Raw genomic sequence first — 21,728 nt, 5'->3', positions numbered from 1 at the left:
ACGGACCATCTGTGTATTATATATAAGGAGCTCCGTTGGGTACTATGACAGAAAATCAGCACAGTGGTAACTATTTGTTGAACACTTCCACAAAAACTGCATTCTGCTCAGCTTGACTAACCTGCTTTTAACCTGCTTTATATATTAACTATTGACACCGGGGCAGCCACCGGGGGGACTGTGGGGACTGGTGTACCGGGCCCTTACAGAGAGGGGGGCCCACACAGTAGGCTGATGCGCACGGAGAACTTCTTAAAACAAGTCTTTGCTGTGCATCATCTCTCTGTGAACTGTTCCTGTAGGTCTGTAATGCTAAACCTATATGTAACATCACAATGTATGACATCCCATAGGGGTCGAACGGTGATGCAGAACGTCTTATTTTTCGGCGGGAGGGGCCCTGTCTGTTTTGTCAGTCCCAGGCCCCACAATTTCTGATGGCAGCTCTGATTGACAATACTACTAACAGCACAGTTTTATTCCTCTAATCCCTGCTGGGACGCCAGTGAGAGGGGAAGATTGAGAGTACTTTTTAACATTGGACACTATTAAAAGCCTTGTCCTAATCTTTACAGATAGGTGTTTTGTAACATTTTTTTTTATTAACCTACTAAACTATTTGATCTTTATTCATGTTTACAGTACAAGCTTGTAACATTTTTTGCTACAGTAATCACTGGTGATGGTTACTTTATAATGTGTTGATTGTTTAATTGCTATATGTGAATATAAACTACATTGATTATGCAATTGATCTTTGCTGTGTCATTTCCAATAGACAGCACATTTGGATATTTATATTTGTAGTTACCTAACAATCCCAAAGCGCAGTAATACTTTGTATATATTGTTTCTCTTTAGATATAGCTTAGAATCAGAAGCAGCTTTTTTGGCCAGGTATACTCATGTACACTAGGATTTTTTTTGCAGTACAGTGCATCATCAAGCAGCAACATGAAGGGGGAAGACATAGCATAAGAAGGGGGAAAATGTAGCATACATTACAAAAATTACATGTATGAGTTCATACTGCACATCGCAACTGTACGATAGACTCGACATATTATACATATTATACATGTGAGACTTTTTATATATTGTTCAGCTGGTGGACAGCTAGTGGGAAGAAGCTTTTAATGGATCTGGTCGACTTCGCGGGAATGGACCTGTAGCGTCTGCCTGATGGAAGCGGTTCAAACAGTTTGTGACCTGGGTGCTGCATATCTGCCACGATTATCTCCGCTCGCTTCCTGACCCTTGACTGGTATAATTCCTGGACGGGAGGGAGGTCAGCCCCAACAATCTTTTCAGCTGTCCTCACCACCCTTTGCAGCCTCCGTCTGTCACTCTCATTGGCAGCTCTATACTGTACTGTGATCGAGGAACATAGGACTGATTCTACGATCACTGTGTAGAAGATGAGCAGCAGCTTCTGTGAGATGTTGAATTTCCTGAGTTGCCTCAGAAAGAACATCTGCTGCTGGGGCTTCTTTACGACAGTGCTTATATTGGGCCTCCATTTGAGGTCTCGGGAAATTTTTGACCCTAGGAATTTGAAGGAGTTGACCAACGAAACCACGCTGTCAGCTATTACAAGTGGTTGCATGGCATTGGGTTTCCTTCTGAAGTCCACCACCATCTCAACTGTTTTGAGGGTATTTAGGTCAAGGTTGTTCCTGCCACACAACTGCATTAGCCGTTCCACTTCACGTCTGTATGCAGATTCGTCTTCGTCCTTGACTAAGCCGATGACAGTGGTGTCGTCTGCAAATTTTATAATTTTTACTGATTGCTTGGCCGAGGTGCAGTCGTTGGTATATAGAGAGAAGAGCAGGGGGGATAGGACACATCCTTGAGGCCCCCCCGTGCTGATCGTGTGCCCACTAGACGTGAATGACCCGGCTTTCACCACCTGTTTTCTTACTGTCATGAAGTCGACGATCTAGAACATGTTGATTCTGGGACTCCTAAGGAGTGGAGTTTGGCTTGCAGGATACTGGGAATGATTGTGTTGAATGCCGAACTGAAGTCAACAAATAGGACCCTCGCTTAAGATCCCGGTCGGTCTAGGTGCTGTAGGATGTAGTGCAGCCCCAAGTTTACTGCGTCCTTGACACTCCTGTTCGCTCGGTATGCGAACTGCAAGGGGTCTAGGTGGGTGTTAGTCGCTTCTCTCAGGTGGTTCAGCACCAGCCGTCCAAGCACTTTCATTGCCACAGATATTAGTGTGATCAGCCTGTAGTCGTTTAGGTCTTTTGCAGCTGTGCTCTTTGGAACCAAGACGATTGTTGAACATTTAAAGCAGGAGGGAATCTTGCACATCTCCAATGAGGTGTTGAAGATCTTGGAGAAGATGGGGGCAAGCTGAACAGCACAGATGGGGGCGAGCTTAGCAAGCTATTATCACATTGCTGCTGGTGTATTGTATCAAATAAAATCATCTAATCAAGTGCTGGGTTTTTAACAGAGAGTGATTGTGGTCCTACTCAGTTATATTCTTGCCCCTAGGCCCATGCCTCACGTGCATAATGGAAAATTTGCCACCGGTCTTATCCACTGCTGTGTCCGAAGATGCAGCATCGGAAACCCATTGGGCAGACATTGGCCATCTGAGTATGCCTCAGCTTACTCAGAAGAACTCCTCTGCCAGGGCCAGGAAATCTACGTTGTAATATACTGACTGTGGCATCAGCAGGCCTACAAAAATGGGACGGTATGCCCTGTTTTGTAAAACGGTCCTCGAAGCCAATATGCAGCCAAATGGCTGCAGGATGTCACTCATGCAGCGGCTTAGCGGGCACTGCGAGTGATCTAGCATGACCCATTCTACACTTGCTCAATCCATCAACCATCGAAGTTGTACACAACCCATTGGGTTTGCATACAACTCTGAATCAGGCCCATAGTTACATTGTATCATATTTACCTACTCTCCCGCATACTGCGGGAGGCTCCCGGTTCAGGGTACATTCCCCTGCTGCCCCAAAAATCTAATTAAAAACCCCGGATTCCCCTGCACCGCGCAACACTGTCTCACCTTACTACAGTAACCTGAATGTTGTAGTACTATGTAGTTTGAGTCTACAGATGCAGCTGCTGCTGGCGGACACCAGGGGGAAAGCAGAGAGGTGTCCGGTATTATAGAACTCTAGTAACATGGCCACCGCCTTCCTGCAGTAAGGGCAGCAATTACCTTCTCCTCCTCCCTGATCTCTGCTACTCGTCAGGGGAGATCATGCTGTGCTTTTGCTACAGGTATAGATGAGTATTTCACAGTTATGTGTGTATGTCTGGCACTATGGGCTGTGCTAATTTGGGGTGTGCGTGCTGAGAACCTTCCATTGAAAGTATAGGAAAAGCCATACTTGCCTACCTGACCCTCTCCATGAGGGAGAAAATGCTCTGTTCCTGGACTTTCCTGGTGATAAAGCTAACTATTTATCTTATTACATTCACTATAAAATGGGTAAGAGACTCAGTACGCAATTGGCGTATGGGGTACCGTAAGGGTACGCACTTAGCGTAGCAGACGCTTAGCCGTGGTCGAGACGCACATGCGACACGCTCGCTCACAACTTAACGCGTGGTGTCGAGCACGCTATAGGCGGCCGACTACCGTAATACTACGCTGCTAGCGTAGCGTACGCTCGTGACCACGAGGAGAACACGAGCGGCACAGACGCTCACGGGATGACACTCAGTAAACCTTGTATGCAACACAGTGAAAGATTGAGTTTGTACTGTAAACCTTGGTTTTGTAATGTGAGCACAATGCAATGCTAATTAACCTCTATTGTATGAAAGCCTCTTGAGCGATTGAGACACTCAGAATACTCTCAGCAATGTAATAAACACACAATACCTTGCTAAGGTTCCAACACCTTTACTAACAATCTCTAGCTATGTAAAAGTTAAAACAGTTAACAGTTCATACACTACAGGCTAACATCAATATCTAAGCAGGCTAACTACACATAAATATACAATATCGTCACAATCTTATACAATAACAGAGAGAGAGAATATGGCAAATACAAACAGAGATTTAGAATGGTTACAGAGAATAACTTACACACACTGGGGAATGATCGCTGCGCAGCTCTGGTACCAGCTCCGAGTTAGTCAAGATGAAAACCGTTTGTGGAGAGAAGAGACTGAGCTGGCCAGGCTGGCTGTCCTTATATACACTGCGTACAGTATACTACAAAGGGACCTACAATCTCATTGTTCATTGGACACAGGAATGTCTCCTCGCATCATAACAAAAGGTCATAGGTTAGTTTGAACAGGTGGGCTGTGACTATATCAAACTGCTCAGGTGGGAGGGAATCTGAGAATTCCCGCCGCATGGATAATGAACCGCAAATATAGTAAATGTCCAGAAACTACTAAAAGACATAACTTTACGCAGGAGCGATTAATCTTTACCTAACCAGCACCGGATTGTTTCTAATAAAATGTTCTTTAGTTAGGTACCAAACACCACTGCTCAAACCCTGTCTGACCCTTCATATCATGCAAAGAGGAATTTCTCTGTCCAGCGACCAGTTACATTAAACAAACTTACAGTCATTATTAAGGGGAACATTATCTATAAAACATACTATTTGGTTTTATTATTTAACGATTGAGTCGCCCGCTAGACGCACACAAACTCTACCGTAAATGCACATACCACGCGCTCGAGCGCATGGCCGAGGAGGCGCCATCACGCAGCTGCAAGTATCCGCACGCACGGGAGAGAATGTGCACGTGCAGCGGGCAAGCGCATGAGGTGAATATATGGCAACGTGTAGCATGATATTTTTCCGACTTTGACAGTCCACCCTTTGGCAGTCATCAATAACTGCCACTTCCTAAAACAGTTCAAAAAGAAAAATATATGTCATAATGTAAATACAATTTTATGATTGGGTAAAGGGAGGAGAGGAGCAGGTGGGAAAAAAGGTGTGACCTAGTGGGATAGTAGAAGCATGTGTGTATGAATCCATGTTTGCAGGGTCATGTATCATCGTGCCGTACGTGTTTTAGATCAAGCTTCGAGGTATTGCGAAGTATACATTTGAATTCCTTCTTATCCCGTATTACGGGTCTGTGGATGGGCTGTCAAACTTTACCGAGCTCTTTTCGGCTTTTGGTTGCAACAAATGGGGGAGCACATTTAGTTGATGATACATGAATGGGGGGATATGTGAGTGCTGATATCTGTATCTATATTCCCTATCGACTATGTGTGTCATTACCTGAAGGTTGTAGAGGTGAAGATAAGAAGCAATTATTATACATGCAGTCGTAAACTATGTGAGTTTAATATGCATTCGCCGATTGAGGTCTTGTCTGATGTCTTGTCTAGATGTACATGTTGTCTGATGTCTCTCGGTGCTTTTGCTATAAATAACGAGCAAAAGTTGTTCCATTGTCCATAAAGTTACAGTCTCTAAAGTGTTGGGCTATCGTAAAAGTTAAAGTCACTAGGGAAATTGGGGCTTGTAGCATAGTTCATCAATGGTCTGTATAAAAGAGGTTGTCAAATTCTTCTTCCAAGCGGATGTCTTTGTACCTTGGAGGAAAACAAAGGAGAAACGGGTGAAAGAAACGGACCGTGGAATCACATTTTCATCACAACATTGTCTCTATCGTTGGGTCATAAATCAAATTAGTTGTTGTTAGTACAGTGTCCTCGCTCCTTAGACTCATCACCCTGGTATTACTTTTACGCTTCGCTAAAACCCGAACGCATCTAAATATCAGGCCAACCAATATGACGACTCCCAGAATACACAAAAGAAATTTCCCTACATCCATAATAATATCTTGGGCCCATTCTCCTAAACCCGAGAACCAATTTCGTGGGTTCAACCATGACACCCAACTGGTCAGCTCATTACCCACAGCAGCGAGTGTGAGATTGTGTTTCCTTCAAAACTCCCACTTTAATTGTAAAATGTCATCCATCTTTTGGTCTGTGACCTCGGCTGGGTCCTCCGTGCTGTTTATAATGTACGTACAGCACTTTATTCCATATTGAGTTGCTAGGGTAACACAATACCCGCCTGTCACAGCTGTGAGGTAATTGAGAATCATCCTATGCTGAACCAGTTCTGTTTTGTAGGCTTGTAACTCTTTCCCAGTGTACCTGAATGTGTCGTCATACATTTCGGTGATATTGTCTAATAAATTTGCAAGCGCAGATATATATTTATAATTTATCACTCCTCTGGCGGTACGAGTGATATCTAACGCGAGTAGGAATTAAATCCCGGTGGATTCATGGATCAGATCAGAGGCTGAATGCTCTGTCCTCTCTATCAGGTGTCGTTTAACGACGTGCTCGTAATGAGTGTGAGTATAAGGAGCTTGGGCACTGCGGTGAATATCTTTCATATTGTCATGGGTTACAGTCATTACTTCAGGCAGTACTTTTCCAATATAGCACAATCCCTCTGAGTTTGGGGCAAGCCACTTATACGCCTTCCTCCCGCATATGAAATATGCATCATCGGGGAGAACATATGGGACGGAGTATGACATTATCATGTTACAAATTTTCCATGTGAAATCTCCTAACCCTAATTCTCCCATCTGTTTAGTACACGTATCAGGTTGTACGATATGTGCACAGTATCCTGGTGATACTTCTCCAACTCGCATGGTCCTACTTCCTAGAGTGTACCTATACCGGAAATATTTTCCATGGTCGGCTATCTGGCGTATAAGTTCTGTGTCTATGGGCATTCTGTCGGCTCTGTATGAAAAGGTCATGGTTTGATTACTCCATGACACTTCCCAATTTCCCGGCTTTCGGGGATTGGAAATGTTAAAGCACACTAAGGACCTATCCACATGATATTGGTGGAGCTTCAAACTAGGAGGACTAAAGATATTAAACCTCTTGTCCACCGGCCTCCCACCACTTAGCTCAAGTACCTCTCCTACAGTTAAAGGGAATGGTACTAGTCCTGATTTGCTATGACCTTGAGGTACTTGAGAGCATACCCAACAGTCTGTCTGATTTAACACTTTACCCACTAAGGAGTGATAGTCACTCAATGGATGCCGGTCCATGTGAACATTAAAACTGGACTGACATTTCTTTATGCACCCATCCTCAACTATATTGTCACAATGCCTACAGATGCAGTTCTCTTCAGCTAACAATCCTTCACATTTCCTTCTATTGTCAATGCTACCAGATCGTTTTCTGATACTTGCCTTTACTCAGTGATTGTGTTGTTCTTGGAAATCTACGCCTGCATCCTGGTCATCAGAACCCATTCCCGATCCTTTCTCGACCTCCATGGTACGCTCACCGAAACAGACTGCTCTGGTCAACATCATGGTCAACAGGAAAATCCAGATCACAGTCTCTTGGGGCAAGTCCATCTTAGAGGAGTAAAAGGAGAAAAATAAGAAGGGGGAAAGGAAATAGGAGGGAGGTGGGAACTGGAGAAAATAACAAATGGGAAAAAGAAATCTGGCTCGACAAGCTTTTGGTCTTATTATTCTCAGCGCTCAGGTGTCGTCTCAATCCTCCCTGAACAGACACTCTAGTTATACAACCTCTACCGTCTGTTCTTTATCACGGGACCTCTCCGGGTCAGAGACCTTTTTACAATGAGACGAATGGACCCAAGTCTCTCTCTCGGCAACCTTCAATGCTGTTGTGCTGGTCAATAAGACTTGATATGGTCCTTCCCATCTGTCAATAAGGCAACCTGAGCGTAGAAAATTCCGTATCATTACATAATCCCCAGGTTCAATGTCATGACAATTACTGTCTGGCAGATCAGGAATCACCAATTTTAGATTATCATTCTGATTCCTCAATTGCTTACTCATCTTAACCAAGTACTTTACGGTTACTTCATTGTTACATTTCAAATCATCCTGGGGTTAATCATAACATGGGGTTGTCGACCAAACAGAATTTCAAAAGGAGACAGATTAAGAGGTGACCTGGGAGTGGTTCTGATGCTGTATAATACGATTGGCAAAGCTTCAGGCCATAACAGTCCTGTTTCAGTCATTACCTTGCTCAATTTATTTTTAATAGTGCTGTTTACTCTTTCCACCTTCGCACTCGCCTGGGGGCGATACGGAGTGTGCAGCTTACTATTAATTCCCATCAACTTACACATTGTTTGAAAGACTTCACCTGTAAAATGGGTACCCCTATCACTTTCAATGATTCTAGGGATACCATACCTACACACAAATTCCTGCACAATTTTCTTTGCAGTAAATACAGCGGTATTTGTGGCCGCGGGAAATGCTTCAACCCAATTTGAGAACACATCAATACAGACCAATACATATTTTAAATTTCTACAAGGTGGCAATTGTATGAAATCAATTTGTATTACCTGGAAAGGACCATCTGTCGGAGGGATATGGGATGGCTCTGTCGGTATTGCCTTTCCGATATTCTTCCTCAAGCAGGTGAGACATGTCATCGCTCTTTTACCCGCATGGGAAGAAAATCCTGGGGCGCACCAATAAGCTCTTACCAACTTACACATTCCTTCTTTGCCTAGATGAGTCAGCCCATGTGCCGCTTCCGCTAGACTTGGAAGGTATGCTCTGGGTGCCACTGGCTTACCCTGTCCATCTGTCCAGAGTCCTGACCTCCAAACTGCTTTTTCCTGTGGGGAACACAAATTTTGCATTTCACACAATTTCTGTGTGTTTACAGTATTAAATACCATCAGTCGTGTACTATCTGTTTGTATGGGGTTACTAGCTGCTGATTTAGCAGCTTCGTCTGCTCGGCTGTTACCAAGTGATACCGGGTCTTGGCTATATGTGTAAGCTTTACACTTGATAACAGCCACTCTGTCGGGTTCCTGTATCGCTGTTAGAAGTCTTTTGATGTGGGCTGCATGCGCTACGGGTGTGCCAGCTGCCGTCATGAAATTTCTGAGGCGTCATAGGGCCCTGAAATCATGGACTACTCCGAAGGCGTACCTAGAATCTGTGTAGATATTGGCTGACTTGCCCTTAGCCAATTCACATGCTCTGGTTAGGGCAACCAGTTCAGCAACTTGTGCTGAGTGTGGTGGGCCTAGCGGTCCGCTTTTATGGTACCTTGGTCATCTACGACTGCGTATCCAGTACACAAGTCTCCCGAGTCCGTCTGTCTGTGACAACTACCGTCAGTGTACAAAGTAAAATCTACATCTTCCAGTGGGTTGTCACTGATGTCAGGCCTTGCCGTGAAATTTTGGGTCAAATATTCCATACAATCATGCGTGTCATCCCCTGTATTAAATCCTCCTTCACCATCACTCTCATCCTCCACCCTTTGTGCCTGTCCAGGCACACCTGGGAGATACGTTGCAGGATTTAATGCGCTGCATCTCCTTATGGTGATGTTTACGGGGGCCATTAATGCCAATTCCCATCTTGTAAACCGCGCTGATGAGACGTGTCTGGTTTGGGCCGAATTCAGTAAGGCTGACACTGCATGTGGTGTATGAATTGTGAGGTTGTGTCCTAGCACTACATCTTCGCTCTTTGTGACTAGCAATGCTATTGCTGCAACACTTCGCAAGCATGTGGGGAGGGATCGCGCTACCGTATCTAGCTGAGCGCTATAGTAGGCTACCGGCCTGCTGGCATCACCATGCTTCTGGGTTAAGACACCTGCTGCGCACCCAGCACTCTCTGTCCCGTACAGCTCAAAGGGTTTCCCATAGTCAGGCATACCTAATGCTGGTGCCTGCGTTAGGCACTGTTTAAGTCTCTCAAATGCCATCTCGGATTCGTCTGTGTGCGAAATCCGATCAGGTTTGTTTGAGGAGACCATCTCCTGCAAAGGTAGGGCTAGTATGGAAAAACCTGGGATCCAGTTACGGCAATACCCACACATTCCTAAAAATGTTCTTATCTGTTGCTGGGTTTGTGGCAGGGTCATGTCACGAATTGCTTGAATTCTATCAGCGGTAAGGTGTCTCAGTCCTTGTGTTAGACAGTGTCCCAAATACTTCACACGGGTTTGGCATAATTGTAACTTGTCCTTGGAAACCTTGTGTCCTGTGTCTGAAAGATGAAACAGGAGTTGTTTCGTATCTTTTAGGGACGCTTCCAGTGAATCTGAACACAGCAGTAAATCATCCACATACTGTATCAATATTGATCCACTCTCTGGTTGGAAAGACTGTAAACAATCATGCAGGGCCTGTGAGAAAATACTTGGACTGTCTATGAAACCTTGTGGTAATCGAGTCCAAGTGTACTGAACTCCTCTGTATGTGAATGCGAATAAGTATTGACTGTCAGGGTGCAGAGGTACCGAGAAGAAAGCGGAGCAGAGGTCAATCACAGTGAAGAATTTGGCAGTGGGAGGGATTTGCATAAGGATGACAGCTGGATTTGGCACTACGGGGAATTGACTCTCAACTATTTTGCTGATCCCTCTTAGATCCTGCACTAATCTGTAACCCCTCCCCCCACTCTTTTTAACAGGGAAGATGGGACTATTGGCAGTGCTGGACGTTCTTACCAGAATGCCCTGTTGTAGCAAGCGCTCTATTACAGGGTAAACTCCTAACTCCACATCTGGCTTCAGAGGGTATTGTGGGATTTTTGGAGCTATCCTACCATCTTTTACTTGCACAACTACTGGGGCTACATTTGCCATCAATCCAGTGTCTTGTCCATCCTTGGTCCAAAGTGATTCCGGTATCTGGGAAATCATTTCCTCTACCTTGGACGGACACCTATTTACAACAACAGTGTGTGACATTAATCTTGTTGGGGAGTCTAGCATATCCTGCGCTTCCTGAGCGTGGTTTTCGGGTATGTCCAAGAACACACCTTCAGGAGTACAGTATATGACGCATCCCATTTTGCACAGTAAATCTCTCCCTAGGAGATTAGTCGGAGCCGGTGCAGCCAGCAGAAAAGAATGCTTGGTATGCAAAGGCCCTATCGTAATCTCTGCAGGTTTGCTTAAAGGGTAGTGCTGTACTACTCCTGTTACTCCCATGGCTGGAATTGTTTTACCAGTGGTTCTCATGCCCACGGTCGAATTTATCACTGACTTGGCCGCCCCCGTATCTACAAGGAAATTTAGAGATTTACCAGCTACATCAATTGTGACCTCGGGTTCACTTCCAAGGCTCGCAATTAATTTCACTGGCTGCAGATTACAGGTGTGGCCCCGCCCCTATGATGCGTGGTGACCTCCCTGCATTGCGCTGGCAGCTATTACCTGTGAAGGGGGTAAATGGGAACTATCAGTGACTTGCCAGTCTCTTTTTGGGGGATACCTTTTTGTTTCCCCTGCGTGTGGCTCATAACTCCGTCTCTGCGGTCCTTGATCCCAATTTCGTGTGTCATGTCGTTGTCTAGGGGGTTGATATGATTTTGGTGCATTTTTCGATCTACAGTCTCGTGCAAAATGTCCCTCTTTATGACAGTAATAACAAGTTACCACATTTGACTTACCCACAGGGGTCGGAGATTTATACTGAGGTGGCCTTGTGGTCAGGGCCTGTATACTTACGGCCATTAACTTATCACTTTGTGACTCCCTGTGTCTGGTGATATTCCGATCATGATCAATAGCGGCCTCTCTCAAAGTAGCCACCGACAGACCTCGCCAACATGGTTGGGTTGTCTGTACCCTCGTCCTCAATACTTCCTTTAAACCATCCATTAACACAGATACTGCTACTTCTCTATGATTCACATTTGTCTTAATGTCTTCTATGCCTGTATACTTAGCCATATCCTGTAGTGCCCAATGAAAATAATCAGCAGCTGTTTCTCCCTCTTTTTGTTTGATGGAGAAAATTTTGTTCCATTTGGCAACAGCTGGAAAATACTCTTTTAACTGTAAATTTATTCTCTTTACATTATCTTGGTTGTACACATCCGTAAGGGGTACTTCTTCATCTAATTTACAGTCAGCTATAAATCTCGCTGAGTCGACATTGGAGGGTAAACATGCCCTCAGCAATATCTGCCAGTCTTTGTTATTGGGCTCCACAGTATTTCCTAGCTCTCTGTTAGGGTCTCCTGCCCTGTGCTGCCACGTCGTCATGGCAACCGGGAGACAAGTGCTAGTGGAGTAACCTGAGCGCAGCTGATACTCCGGTTCGGGTCTTTTGCTGTGCAGTGGTTATAGGCTCTGTGCACGGCAGGGGATCCGGTGCTGGTTTTTGTGCTCACAGTCTGTGAGGTCTGAGTGGGGCGTGGACAGCACCTGCTTTATAAGGCCTCTTTTCAGGGTAAGCAGATGCTGCTGAATCTCTGTTGGTTAGTCAGTTCATGAAAGTTAGCCAGTACTGTGTAGCTTTGTATTTGTTTGTTGCTTACTGCAAATAGGCCTGGGGATTTGGTATTACACTCTGCCAATCCAGACCTAGCAGTAAGACTGGAGTCAGTCGTTTAGCTTGCTGGGGTTCTGTTATTACTCTGTGAACTTAGCAAGTTTGCGGCTGTATTCTAACACTTGCCTGTCTAATCCTGTCTCACTGTGCTAGGTGTCAGGGGTCAGTTTAGTGGCAGTAAGCTTAAACCTGTGCACTGCAAGTGAGAATCAGGATTGTGGAGGCTCTCCTTGTGTCTATCATTCCATCTCTGACCAAGGAGTTTACTGCCACACCCGTTGGTAACCCTTTAGGGTTTTGCTGTTGCCCTTAGCAACAGCATTTCGGGTTCTCTACGTATTAAAACACAACATCTTGCTTTTTACATCTGAGCAGTTCTAATACAAGGGAGATACCCAGTTCCTTAGCCTCTGGGCTTCTCTGTTCACTGTGTGTGTATTTTGTTACCCTATCACCTTCTGTGTACGTTATGTCATATTCCCCAGTTTGTCTGTGAGTCCATTTGTTTTGCATAACAGTTCAAACACCAGTACATTCCTGCAGACACTGGAGTGCATAACAGTTCTGACACTAGTACTTTCCTGCAGGCACTGGTGTGCATAACATATTCAGCAGCCTAATACTCCTGTTGAAATTTTGTGGGAATATGGAGCATACCCCTCAAAATACGTTGCAACAGGTGGTCGATCAGGTGCAGGTCCTGACTCGACAATTTAATGATTTGTCCATTAAAATGCACACCTCCCAGGCTGCTGGCGGAGCTCCCGCAGCAGCAGCACCTGCAGGGGTTAAGGAGCCGAAAGTAAATCTCCCGGATCGTTTTTCTGGAGATCGCTCGCAGTTCTTTTGTTTCAAGGAGAGCTGCAAGCTATACTTCCGGCTTAGGCCTCAGTCTTCTGGGTCGGAGATTCAGCGGGTGGGCATAGTGATTTCCTTGCTACAAGGAGACCCACAGGTCTGGGCATATGGGTTGCAGCCTGACTGTCCGTCGCTTAAAAGTGTTGATGCTTTTTTTACGGCACTGGGCATGTTGTATGATGACCCTGACAAGACGGCCTCAGCCGAGGCTCAGATTTCGATCCTTAAGCAAGGGCGAAGGCCAGTTGAGGTTTACTGTACGGAGTTTCGGAGGTTGGCCCATGATACCCAGTGGAATGACCCAGCCCTGAGACACCAGTACCGAAGAGGTCTTTCTAACCAGATAAAGGACCAACTGGTACAATATCCCTTGCCTGATAGCTTGGATCAGCTCATGCAGTTATCCATCCGGGTGGATAGACGGCTGAGAGAGCGTAGGCTTGAAAGGGAGACTGAGATTTCCTTCCTTCCCAAGGGAACCTCAGACTCTGAGGAATTTTCTGAGGAGCCTATGCAGATTGGGGCTACCCGCCTCTCCTCGCGTGAGAAGACGCGGAGGAGACAGCAGGGGTTGTGTTTGTACTGTGGGAATAAAGGTCATGTGGTAGTATCATGCCCAGAAAAGCCGGAAAACTTCAGGGCCTGAGGGTGATGGGAAATATCCTGTCAGGCCAGAAGTCAGAATTTCCCAAGAAGACTTTTATCATTCCGGTGACCTTGAAGATCCTCGGTCAAACTGTCAAGACTGAGGCCTTTGTGGACAGTGGGGCCGACGGGGTTTTTATGGACCGCAAATTCGCCCTAAAACACTCTGTTCCCTTAGTACCCTTGGCATCGGAAATTGAGATTTGTGGGTTAAACGGGGAACCATTATCCCAAGGTAAAATTACCTCTTGCACTAGCCAGATTTCTTTGTTTATTGGAGCCACACACTCTGAAAAATTGTCCTTTTATGTGACTGTCTGTACTTTTGCCCCATTGGTGTTGGGGTTACCCTGGTTAAGGGCCCACAATCCTCAATTTGACTGGGTCTCTGGGGAGATTCTTAGTTGGGGTACTGATTGTTTCAGGAGTTGCTTGAGCCTTCCAGTCAGGCTCTCGCAGCTAAGTTTGCCAGGATTGCCAGGGTGTTATGCAGATTTTGCGGACGTGTTCTCCAAAAAAGTTGCAGAGGTACTACCTCCCCATCGCCCCTATGACTGTGCCATTGATTTGTTGCCAAATGCTAAGCTTCCCAAGAGCAGGTTGTACTCCCTGTCACGTCCTGAGACTCAGGCTATGGCAGAGTACATTCAGGAGAACTTGGCTAAGGGATTTATCAGACCTTCACAGTCTCCAGTTGGGTCGGGGTTCTTCTTCGTGGGTAAAAAGGACGGTTCGTTGCGACCCTGCATCGACTTCAGGGAATTGAACCGTATCACGATTAAAAACTCATACCCACTGCCTCTCATTTCGGTCTTGTTTGACCAGCTTCGTACTGCCACCATTTTTTCTAAGATTGACCTACGCGGTGCGTACAATCTAATCCGAATAAGAGAGGGGGATGAATGGAAGACTGCCTTTAATACCCACTCAGGGCATTATGAATATTTGGTGATGCCTTTTGGGCTCTGTAATGCCCCGGCAGTCTTCCAGGATTTCATGAATGATGTGCTCAGGGAATATTTGGATAGATTCTTAGTTGTATACTTAGATGATATCCTAATCTTCTCCCATTCCCTGGAGGAACATCAGAAGCATGTACGCTTAGTCCTCCAGAAACTCAGAGACCACCGGCTTGGGGCGAAGCTGGAGAAGTGCGAATTTGAAGTTCAGCAAATCGCATTTCTAGGATATATTATCTCCCCAGAAGGTTTCCAAATGGAGGGTTCCAAGGTACAGGCAGTCCTGGATTGGGTGCAGCCCACTAGTTTGAAGGCGCTTCAGCGTTTCCTGGGCTTTGCGAATTTTTATAGACGATTTATCGCTGGATTTTCGTCTATAGTGGCGCCCTTGGTGGCACTCACTAAGAAAGGGGCGGATGTTGCTCACTGGTCTTGTGAGGCTAAAGCGGCTTTTGCCCGTCTCAAAAGGGCATTTGTTTCGGCCAAGGTGCTGCGACACCCAGATCCAGAGCGTCCTTTTGTGGTGGAGGTGGATGCCTCTGAGATGGGTATTGGGGCAGTGCTTTCTCAGATGGGAGTGTCTGATAATCGCCTTCATCCCTGTGCTTACTTTTCCCGTAAATTTTCGCCTGCCGAGATGAATTATGACGTGGGTAACCGGGAATTGTTGGCTATTAAGGATGCACTCGAGGAGTGGAGACACTGGCTTGAGGGGGCTAAGTTTGTGGTCTCAATTCTCACTGACCATAAGAATCTGGCATATTTAGAGTCAGCGAAGCGTCTCAATGCCAGGCAGGCACGATGGGCTTTGTTTTTTGCTCGCTTTAATTTTTTGATAACATATCGCCCTGGGTCAAAAAACATCAAGGCTGATGCGCTCTCGCGGAGTTTTGCTCCAATCCAGGAGACCACCGAGGAGCCGTTGCCCATTGTTTCCCCATCATGTATTAAAGTGGGCATTACCCAGGACCTCTTATCATTAGTCCTTAGAGCACAGGAGCAGGCTCCTCCAGACCTTCCGGTAGGTCTTTTGTTTGTGCCTCCTAGGTTAAGACAGCGAGTGTTCCTGGAATTCCATGCCAAGAAGTCGGCAGGTCACCCGGGTATTGCCAGAACTCGGGAGTTGCTATCTAGGGCGGTGTGGTGGCCCTCAGTGGCTAAGGATGTGGATCAGTGGGTTCGGGCATGTGACATCTGTGCCCGAAATAAGACTCCTAGAGGGGTTCCTGTTGGCCCATTACATCCACTCTCTATCCCATCTAAGCCATGGACCCACATTTCAATGGATTTTGTGGTGGACTTGCCCAAATCCTCGGGGATGACAGCCATCTGGGTTGTCGTTGACAGGTTTTCGAAGATGGCGCACTTCGTTCCACTGGTTGGGCTGCCATCAGCCAGACGCCTGTCTGAATTATTTATGCTGCATGTTGTGCGTCTCCACGGGTTGCCACTTGATGTGGTCTCTGACCGCGGATCCCAGTTTGTGGCCAAATTCTGGAGGGCATTTTGTTCCGATCTCCAGATTTCTGTCAGCTTGTCGTCAGGCTACCATCCGCAGTCTAATGGGCAGACTGAAAGGGTGAACCAGTCCTTGGAGCAGTTCCTCAGGTGTTATGTCTCCAAGTGTCAGACTGACTGGGTTGCTCATCTGTCCATGGCGGAGTTTGCCTATAACAACGCGGCTCACTCTGCTACAGGGATCTCTCCCTTCCTTTGTGTGTATGGGCATCATCCTAAGGCCAATTCTTTTGACCCCCTGGACTCCACGCCTGGTGGTTCCTCTGTGGTTTCGGTCCTTAGAGGTATTTGGCGGAAAGTGAAGAAAGCCCTTGTGTCTGTGTCATTAGTGACCAAAAGGGTTTTTGATAAGCGGAAAAGACCCTGCAGCTTCAAATTAGGAGACTTCGTCTGGTTGTCTACCAAGAATTTGAAGTTGAGACAGCCATCTCATAAGTTAGGGCCCCGGTTCATCGGCCCTTATAAGATCACCAGGGTTATCAATCCGGTGGCATTTCAGTTAGATCTGCCCCGTTCTTTGGGTATCAATAAAACATTTCATTGTTCCCTTTTAAAACGGGCGATTAGTAATCCTTCTTCCAGTGGAAGACCTTCCCCTCTTCTGATACGTGGCCAGAGGGAGTTTGTTGTTGAAAGGATTCTTGACTCCAAGGTGGTTCGGGGTCGGCTGTCATTTTTGGTGCACTGGAAGGGGTATGGCCCGGAGGAGCGGTCGTGGGTGCGCAGTTGTGATCTTCATGCCCCCAGACTGATACGCTCTTTCTTCTCGCAGTTCCCCGATAAACCCGGTGGTAGGGGTTCTTTGACCCCTCGTCAGAGGGGGGGTACTGTTAGGGTCTCCTGCCCTGTGCTGCCACGTCGTCATGGCAACCGGGAGACAAGTGCTAGTGGAGTAACCTGAGCGCAGCTGATACTCCGGTTCGGGTCTTTTGCTGTGCAGTGGTTATAGGCTCTGTGCACGGCAGGGGATCCGGTGCTGGTTTTTGTGCTCACAGTCTGTGAGGTCTGAGTGGGGCGTGGACAGCACCTGCTTTATAAGGCCTCTTTTCAGGGTAAGCAGATGCTGCTGAATCTCTGTTGGTTAGTCAGTTCATGAAAGTTAGCCAGTACCGTGTAGCTTTGTATTTGTTTGTTGCTTACTGCAAATAGGCCTGGGGATTTGGTATTACACTCTGCCAATCCAGACCTAGCAGTAAGACTGGAGTCAGTCGTTTAGCTTGCTGGGGTTCTGTTATTACTCTGTGAACTTAGCAAGTTTGCGGCTGTATTCTAACACTTGCCTGTCTAATCCTGTCTCACTGTGCTAGGTGTCAGGGGTCAGTTTAGTGGCAGTAAGCTTAAACCTGTGCACTGCAAGTGAGAATCAGGATTGTGGAGGCTCTCCTTGTGTCTATCATTCCATCTCTGACCAAGGAGTTTACTGCCACACCCGTTGGTAACCCTTTAGGGTTTTGCTGTTGCCCTTAGCAACAGCATTTCGGGTTCTCTACGTATTAAAACACAACATCTTGCTTTTTACATCTGAGCAGTTCTAATACAAGGGAGATACCCAGTTCCTTAGCCTCTGGGCTTCTCTGTTCACTGTGTGTGTATTTTGTTACCCTATCACCTTCTGTGTACGTTATGTCATATTCCCCAGTTTGTCTGTGAGTCCATTTGTTTTGCATAACAGTTCAAACACCAGTACATTTCTGCAGACACTGGAGTGCATAACAGTTCTGACACTAGTACTTTCCTGCAGGCACTGGTGTGCATAACACTCTCTAATGTATTCCTGGCTTGCAACTAGATCTTTCCTAGGATCAGGGAATTCAGACACCATTTATCTTAATTCCATTCGGGAACAGGGGCAGTGCATGGCGATGTGTCTGACAGGAGTGAGTCCTGAAGTGTCAGTTTTCCCATTTGGCACTGCAATTACCCTAACGGGATTAAGTTCAATAACATCATTCTGAGGAGATTCTACAACATGTGGTGAAATGGTTTCAGCATAGTGTATGGTGCCGTACTTACCAGTTGATACGACCTCACCTGTCCCTCCACTAGGGGCCTTTGATACTGCTCTTACTGGTTGGGACATGCCCACTGTTGTTTCTGCTATGGTGGCTGCTAGAGAGAGTGCCGATATTGTTGTTGGCTCATCCTCTTGGTCACAATCCTGGGGAAAGTTTAAAACAGGGTACAGCTTGCACGGGTTAATATTAGCATCAACAATCTTGGTTACATTATTCTTAACATTTATACAGTTACTAAGTGCATGTTTATCATTCACCAGTGTGCCATTCTCTGTAACCACCTTCTCTCCCGTTATGTATGGTGGTGGTGGCGCGGCGGCTATCAGTTTTCTGATAGGGTTAGATCCAGCCGCTTGAGCCAATCCTCTTTGTATTTCACCTTCCTGTTGCCATAACTGTAAATAATCATAATGTTTGATCCGTCTCTTTGCAGATTTAATGAGACATATCCTTCTCCTTAGATTTTGTAACACCTCGGGACTAAAACTGCCTACCCGTGGGAACTTCTCCCCATCATGCAGTCATTCTTTCCCATTCATCGCACAAAACCTCTGTGTGTGAACCGTATTTCTCACACATTACATACCTTGCCGACCCGATTGGTCGGTTAACTAAGTCAACCCGAACCGAGGTTGATCGCCCCCTACCTGAACAACTGGCCTCCATCTTTGCAGGTGTTGCTTTCACTACCTCTGACCTTCAAATCAGGGTCTTCAGCGAACCCTTACAAAAACCAAGATGTCCGGGGTAGGCCGGCGGCGGAAGTTTACCGAGTACCTCCACTCACTCGCCCACGTCGACCAATACGCCCACACACTGCCCTAGCGCTGACGTACTCGACCTAGGGCCCCTGCGACCTGAACCTCTATTTACTGGAACATGTGGGTGTGATCCGAAGAGCACTTAACCCTTCCCAGTAACTATTGGTTGTTCGAGAATTCCCGAGTGACCAGCGAACCTCCCTTAAAATAAAAAAAGTTACACAAATCACGTTAGAATGTACAAATAGTGTTTATGACCCCTCTAGCGTACGCAAATGGTACTGGGTCAAGTTACTAACTAATGCACACAATTACGTGCGGTACAATCGTTCTGCACATAAGCAACTAATCTTATGTGCGGAGCGACCAGTGGAATCGAAAATTGTGGCTGCGAATTCCTTCAGCCAGAGCTTAATGGACTATATGGGTACCGCACCAACCCTTCCTGGTGTTGTGCTTCTTTACTCTTTATCTATAGCGGACTTCTTAGTCTGCTGTACCTAGACCTCCTGGTCTGTCTGGACCTCCTGGTCTGTGCTACAGTAGACCTCCTGGTCTGCTATACTCTAATGCTCTTTTTTTAAATGTTTAACAAGGGATGTCTCCCAAGCCACCGTGCCATCACTTACACGTATGTACCTCACGAGAACTCGATGATTTCCTGTGGTTCAACCCCAAAATTTTAGAAACTTATATATATGTATAAACACTCTTTCACCTCATATACTCTTTACTTTCTTTTCTGCGCAGAAATCCCTTTCATTCAGTATTGCAGGCTAATCCCGAGGAGTTGCAACTAGAGAAGGATCTATTAGCTTAAAATTTTGGACACTGAGATTGGTTTGCGCTATTATCGCGTTGCCTCCTTATCGCCTAAATAAAACAATACTATCGTGTTATTTGTATTATGTGGGCGTACCCAGACGCTCCGTTGCGTAATATACGCTCCGTGCGTCGGCCCTTGCGTCGCGTACGCTAGTCCCGCCCTTTGTTAGAGACACATGTACGCAAGCCAGGTATATCCACAGAAATACAATTAACACGTTTATATCAATGTAGATGATCTTTAACTGTAATCATCTACTACTAAACACCACACCGAACTTCCTTGTATCTTAGGCAAGCCGTGCGCGTGTTTTACAAATTACTCCTTAACGTATTAATATTACTTTTAACTACCAATAGCAACAAATCTTTCTCAGCACGTTATCAATTGTGAAATGGCAAATAGGAAAGTGAGGTGTGAAAATACATAAATGAAAAGAAATACAGGTGTGTGCTTGTGTGCGTGTGTGCGTACGCAAAACAGAAATAAACAGTTTTAAAAGACAATAGCAAACTGTTCTTACCTTCCGGTTCCGGATTCCACCAGCACTCCTACAGCGTAGCGAAACAGACGCTTATCTAGCCAGCACTACTGTATCCCGATACGAAGGGATACTGCCTTCCCGCCCTTGCTGACAGATAAAGTCTGTGTTCGCTGGATATGTGGAGGACGGACGAGCCGCCAATTGATAAAGTTAACTATTTATCTTATTACATTCACTATAAAATGGATAAGAGACTCAGTACGCAATTGGCGTATGGGGTACCGTAAGGGTACACACTTAGCGTAGCAGACGCTTAGCCGTGGTCGAGATGCACATGCGACACGCTCGCTCACAACTTAACGCGTGGTGTCGAGCACGCTATAGGCGGCCGACTACCGTAATACTACGCTGCTAGCGTAGCGTACGGTCGTGACCACGAGGAGAACATGAGCGGCGCAGACGCTCACGGGATGACACTCAGTAAACCTTGTATGCAACACAGTGAAAGATTGAGTTTGTACTGTAAACCTTGGTTTTGTAATGTGAGCACAATGCAATGCTAATTAACCTCTATTGTATGAAAGCCTCTTGAGCGATTGAGACACTCAGAATACTCTCAGCAATGTAATAAACACACAATACCTTGCTAAGGTTCCAACACCTTTACTAACAATCTCTAGCTATGTAAAAGTTAAAACAGTTAACAGTTCATACACTACAGGCTAACATCAATATCTAAGCAGGCTAACTACACATAAATATACAATATCGTCACAATCTTATACAATAACAGAGAGAGAGAATATGGCAAATACAAACAGAGATTTAGAATGGTTACAGAGAATAACTTACACACACTGGGGAATGATAGCTGCGCAGCTCTGGTACCAGCTCCGAGTTAGTCAAGATGAAAACCGTTTGTGGAGAGAAGAGACTGAGCTGGCCAGGCTGGCTGTCCTTATATACACTGCGTACAGTATACTACAAAGGGACCTACAATCTCATTGTTCATTGGACACAGGAATGTCTCCTCGCATCATAACAAAAGGTCATAGGTTAGTTTGAACAGGTGGGCTGTGACTATATCAAACTGCTCAGGTGGGAGGGAATCTGAGAATTCCCGCCGCATGGATAATGAACCGCAAATATAGTAAATGTCCAGAAACTACTAATAGACATAACTATATGCAGGAGCGATTAATCTTTACCTAACCAGCACCGGATTGTTTCTAATAAAATGTTCTTTAGTTAGGTACCAAACACCACTGCTCAAACCCTGTCTGACCCTTCATATCATGCAAAGAGGAATTTCTCTGTCCAGCGACCA

This window comes from Pseudophryne corroboree, chromosome 4, assembly GCF_028390025.1.
Source record: "Pseudophryne corroboree isolate aPseCor3 chromosome 4, aPseCor3.hap2, whole genome shotgun sequence".
NCBI lineage: Eukaryota > Metazoa > Chordata > Amphibia > Anura > Myobatrachidae > Pseudophryne > Pseudophryne corroboree.
Note: the sequence above shows the minus strand (reverse complement) of the source record.